Source organism: Ctenopharyngodon idella, chromosome 10, assembly GCF_019924925.1.
Source record: "Ctenopharyngodon idella isolate HZGC_01 chromosome 10, HZGC01, whole genome shotgun sequence".
NCBI lineage: Eukaryota > Metazoa > Chordata > Actinopteri > Cypriniformes > Xenocyprididae > Ctenopharyngodon > Ctenopharyngodon idella.
In genome coordinates, this window is record NC_067229.1 from 18,096,181 (window position 1) to 18,102,180 (window position 6,000).

General features: G+C 44.5%; 1 long non-coding RNA gene across 1 annotated transcript; it reads right to left on the minus strand.

Moving 5' to 3' along the window:
* Nucleotides 1–4,166: 4,166 nt before the first annotated feature.
* Nucleotides 4,167–5,861, minus strand: LOC127520151 (uncharacterized). The gene is made up of 4 exons (XR_007932053.1): nucleotides 5,470–5,861; nucleotides 5,186–5,320; nucleotides 4,756–4,820; nucleotides 4,167–4,555 (listed from the first exon to the last, which is right to left on the minus strand). It is a non-coding gene; the product is annotated as an uncharacterized LOC127520151 (long non-coding RNA).
* Nucleotides 5,862–6,000: the final 139 nt, after the last annotated feature.

The window sequence follows — 6,000 nt, forward strand, 5'->3', positions numbered from 1 at the left end:
GCTCTGGATCCTCGTTGCTTTCATCGAGGCTGTGGATACGAGATAGGGCATCGGCTTTCACATTCTTCGATCCGGGGCGGTAGGAGATGGTGAAATTAAATCTCGTGAAGAACAGAGCCCATCTGGCCTGGCAGGGGTTTAGTCTCTTGGCATCTCGTAAGTATCCTAGGTTCTTGTGGTCTGTTAAGACTACGAAAGGGTGTTTTGCTCCCTCAAGCCAATGCCTCCATTCTTCCAGGGCAAGTTTGATGGCGAGGAGTTCGCGGTTGCCGATGTCATAATTAACTTCCGACGGGTTGAGTTTCCTGGAGAAGAAAGCGCATGGATGGAGTCTGCTGGGATTCCCCTGCTGCTGGGATAATACCACTCCCACTCCGGTGGTTGAGGCGTCAACCTCGACGATGAAGGGGAGCTCTGGGTCAGGGTGAGCCAGGAGGGGAGCGGTCGTGAAGGCGGTCTTGAGGGCCTCAAAGGCTTGGGTGGCGGCTGGGGTCCAGGACAGAGACTTGGGCTTACCACGGAGGAGGTTGGTGAGTGGACCGGTGATGGAACTGTAGTGCTGGATGAAACGGCGGTAGAAGTTGGCAAATCCTAGGAACCTTTGTAACTCTTTGATAGTGGAGGGAATGGGCCATTCTTTCACTGCTGTGACCTTCCTCTCGTCCATGCGGACGCCACTGTGGTCGATGTTGTAGCCGAGGAATTGCACGGAAGGCTGATGGAAGGTGCACTTCTCGGCTTTCAGGAAGAGGTGGTAATCTCTCAGGCGTTGGAGGACCTCCACAACGTGTCGGCGATGTTCGGCCAGGCTCCGGGAGTAGATCAAAATGTCGTCAATGTAGACCAGGACAGACCGGTGCAGGAACTCCCGGAGCACCTCATGCATAAAGTCTTGGAATACGGAGGGGGCGTTGACCAGTCCATACGGCATGACGAGGTACTCATAATGGCCAGTAGGGGCCACGAAAGCTGTTTTCCACTCGTCCCCCTCACGTATTCTGATGAGGTTGTACGCGCTGCGGAGGTCCAGCTTGGTGAACACAGTGGCGCCGCGTAAATGTTCCAGGGCTGCTGGGACGAGAGGAAGGGGGTAACGGAACTTCACGGTGATTTGGTTGAGTGCTCGGTAATCAATGCAGGGCCGCAAGCCTCCGTCCTTCTTAGCCACGAAGAAAAAGCTAGAAGCAGCAGGGGAAGTGGACGGTCGGATGTAACCTTGCTTGAGAGCCTCGTCGATGTACTCCTCCATGGCTTTCTCCTCCGGAACGGACAGGGAATATATCTTCCCTCTGGGCACTGGCTCACCTGGGATGAGGTCAATGGCACAGTCCCATGGCCGGTGGGGAGGCAGCTTGGAGGCTTGCTTAGGACAGAAGACATCTCTGAAGTAGGAGTAACAGGCTGGGATGTCCGTGGAACGTTTCTCGAGAGGGCTTTCCACTGTAGTAGCCCCGACTTGGATTTCTTGGGAACTTGGAGAGCTGGACGCGGGGAGTTCGGGGAAACAGTCATGGAAACATTGGTTACCCCACTTCAGGATTTCTCCTGTCCTCCAGGAGATGGTGGGGTTGTGCTGCTCAAGCCATGGGCGCCCTAAGATCACGTCAGATGTAGACTCCTCCAGAACCAGCAGCTGAATCTCTTCGGTGTGGAGCACTCCCACTTGGAGACGGAGGGGTCCCACGCTGTAACGTACTTTCCGTAATGGTTTTCCTGTTATCGCGTGGATCTGGTAGATCTTCGGCGTTGGGGTGGTCTTGAGATGCAGCTGGCGACAGAGGGCTCCGGAGATGAAGTTTCCAGCTGACCCAGAATCGAGGAGCGCACTGGCTGAAAGACAAAGTTCAGCGGCAGTAAGTGTTACTACAATTGTGAGTGGTTTCATTTTATTCAGAGTGGGCAGGATGGCACTCACCAAAGGCCGGGCAGGACGCAGGGGGCATTCAGCGATATAATGCCCGGCACCACCACAATACAGACAGAGATTCTGGGTCAGCCTCCTCTGTCGCTCAGCTGCTGAAAGGCGTGAGTGCTCAATTTGCATGTTGTCGTTTGCTGGTTCTGGGGAGCTGACGGACTCTGGCTGGCAGGGAATGGAGGGGAATAGCGGCTGGCCCTGGTGCTCTTCTAAGCACAGCTGCATACGAGTGGCGAATCTGATGGATAGCTGAATGAATTTCTCAAGCCCGATGGAATCCTCGTATGCAGCGAGATGCAACCGCACACGTGGATCGAGGCCTTGACGATATGTAGTAATCAAAGCCTGCTCATTCCAGCCACTTGCAGCAGCGAGGGTATGAAACTGGAGGGCATAATCAGACACAGTTAGTGCACCTTGCTTTAAATTGCATAATCTCTCACCAATCGACGAGTCCCAGGCAGGTTTACCAAAAACTTCCTTGAAGTGGGCTGTAAAACTTGACAAGGATGATACAACGGGGTTGTTTAGGTTCCAGAGAGGTTCAGCCCATTGCAGTGCTTTTCCGTGAAGCTGAGAGATTATGAAAGCCACCTTTGATCGATCGTCTGGATATAAGTGCGGTTGCATCTCCAGGACCAGCGAACATTGCAGGAGGAAACCGTTGCAATCCTCCGCCAGACCAGAGAAGGGCGCCGGTTTGGCCATGGGACTGGCGACCACGGGAGGTGAAGGAGCTGCGGCGGTGGATGCAGAAGTGTTCGCTGGTGTCGTTGCCGTGGAGGTGCTGGTGAAGGTGCGACGAAGTGCATCGACCAGCTCTTGAATGGGATCCGGGGTGCTCATGCTGTTACCTGGGCGGTGTTGGTCCGGTCTTCTGTTACATACAGAAGGGAGCAGAGACACAGGTAAGGGTTAACAGGTTTATTTCAGGTAAAGCAGAGCGAGAGCAGAGTGCAGGTGAGTGATGGCAGATGAATAGGTCGATGAGCCGATGAACTGGAACTGATACTTGTCTGTGTGTTCTTAGGGAGCGTGGATGCCGGGAGACGTGGAACAGACGAACACACAGGAGAAGCACAGGAGACGAGGAGACACTAGGAATCACTGAGAACACTGGAGACAGGTAAGTAGTTGAGCAAGGGAGTCCTGGATGTAAGTAAACACTGGTATGTGTTAACGAGACCGGACAGTGACTGAGTGAACTGGCGTGTCTTTTATGTGGCTGTGGTGATGAGTGAGAATGAGCGTCAGGTGTGGCTTGTCAGTACTCAGGAGAGGGAGTGCGATGTGATCGGGTGAGTGTAGAGCCTGGCGTGTCTGTGACAGAAACTCATTTCTCACATTTGTTATAGTATTTATTAATCTTTCTTAATGTTAGTTAATAAAACTACAGCTGTTCATTATTAGTTCATTAGGTTCATTAAATAATAATAACAAACACAACTAATGATTTTAGTAATGTATTAGTAAATGCTGAAATTAGCATGAACTAAAATTATTAAATGCTGTAGAATTTTTTTTTCATTGTTAGTTCATGTTAACTAGTAGTTAACTAATGTTAACAAATGAAACCTTATTGTAAAGTGTTACCAGTGTTTCGTGTCATGTTAACTTGGTTAAAGTTTAAACCACTTGATGCATGCAAGTCTATATATGATCGTGTTGCTCATCAAGTGACCAAACCATTGGAACACTTCATTTGCACGAAACCATGCTTGTGTTAACCACAAAAAAGGAAACTGTGCAGAAGTTAGATGTATTTAAATATTGTCACTTTGAGTTTTTGATTCTCTTTCTGTTCTATTCATGTCTGAGTGTCATTGTTATCTCTTTATTAATTAGTTCAGTTATCCTTAGTTTGCTCCCTGTTTGTATCCATGGTTACTGATTTGATTAGAGTTCTTAGTTCAGGTGTGTCTTATTAATTAGTCTCATTAGCTCCTCTGTTTCCTATGTATATAAGCCCTCAGTTTCTGTCTGTTCTTTTTCTAGCTTTGTTTATGTGTAGCGTTATGTGGTATGTTCCTCTTTGTTGTTTCTCCAGTTTATTGTTTTAATTACTTTATTAAAAAGTCTCCGGAAGATATGTCCTTTGTCATGTACTTTACTATAGCCACCTATCATGACAAATATGTGATTTAATATCAAGAATAATTAAAATGGCTGCAGAGATAAAAAGCTTCTTCAGCCCCAAGAAAGCTCATTTGCCATGTGGTTTACAACTCTTACTGCTACTGTGAAGATGTCAGCACACTTACATATAACATAGAAAAAAAAGATTATTATTACTATATATAAGCATGATCTCCACTCAAAACAGTACCAGCAAATAATGTTTCATTAGTACCTATAACACTGCATATTTAGATACAAAGCAGCAAACTTATAAAAGGTAACATAATTATATAATTCATGAAAAAGATTCTTGTTCTGAAACAAAGTTCAAATTTCCTATCAGGTTAAATGCACCCATTTAAAATAATAATAATAAAAAACTAATATGTAGGCACAATTTGTATTTATAATACAATAATCTGTATATTACATCATACATTGGCTGTAGTAGACAGTAGTGCTCTGCTCCTGGCAAGGCCTGGTGCTACTGGAGCACATGGAAAAATCAATTTCAGCACACTGAAAGAGGAAGATATTATATATGAATGGCCACATACAGTATGTAAGACATAATGTACAGTCAGTCAATCATAAACATTTCAGATCATTTAATGAATCTTGTGTATGCTACTTGAAGCTGCACTGTAAGAATCACTAGTACAGGTTTAAAGGTAACAAAACAAGATAACATATTAATAGTAAAGATGTAAGTATCTTACCTGTGGATTATTTGAGTTCTGAGCTGCAGATTTTCCAGTTGCATCCAGGTAGCTCTTCACCATACCTGAAACAGCACTGAATATGAAACATAACTGAATTCACACATTGTAATAGTCCGAAGGCCGGTTCACACAGAATGCTTTTTTGCTGTTAAAAAAATGTGACGTGCATGCAGGACAGGGGAATGAAAAAAAGGGCAAGGTCTAAAGACTTGTTTTTTTGAGCACAACAGTTAAAGACTTCTGTCTAGTGCGCCTTTACATTGAAAAACAATGCAAAAGTAGCGCAGCAGAATAGAAAAATAATTACTGTGTGAACCGGCCTCTAAGCAATCAAAGAGTACATAGAATATTGTTACATTTGTGTAGATCTAGAGTTTATCTCCTTGTAGTTCAAAGTGACCTTTACTGTAGTAAAACAAGTAATCACCTATTAATGCAATGGTCAAAAGCACAATTATCAGGACAGATGTGATGGTCAGAGTTTTCCATGGTATCTGGTGTTGTGGAGCATCATCTGTCTGATTCCTGTGGACTGAGTCTGTAATATTCTTTTGGACAAAGTCTGTAAAAGGTTTGTAGTTCAATCTTCATTCAGTTTCAGTCTTTAACAGAACAATGAAACTGCCAAAATATTAGTTCTTCATACAGTATATTCAATATGGAATCCACTATGTGGTTTACAAAGACATATGAAATGATAAAATATCTTACCGCTGATGTAGATTTTGGTGCCGTTATTGAATTTTTGTGGTTCACTAGTTTTCACGCAATAATAAACTCCTAATTCTTCAATGGTGATATTTTTGATGAACAGACGACTGTTAGTTTTCACTAAGTATTTGTGTTCAAAGATGCTGTTTTCATATTTAGCTCCTTCATATGTGCTATCATAAGTGCGTAAGATCAACACTGGAGGATCCGGTAATTTCAGTTTGTACCAGTAAATCTCCTTTATATCAAGATCACAGGTTATAATAACATCAGCTCCTAAAGTTACTGGTATGTTTGTTAGACTCTCTGTGGCTTGAGACCACATGAGCAGATCTATGAGAGAAAGAAAAACACTTAAGATATAAAATCAAAAGAAAATTCATTTACTGACTCAATCAAATGTGACGTGGGAAACTCACAGATCTGAAGCGATATGATCTTCATTGTCTGATTCAGAAGAATATCTGCTATACTGTGATCATTCAAACATCTCTTACTGTGAGCGGAAACACAAACCTCAACCACACCGAC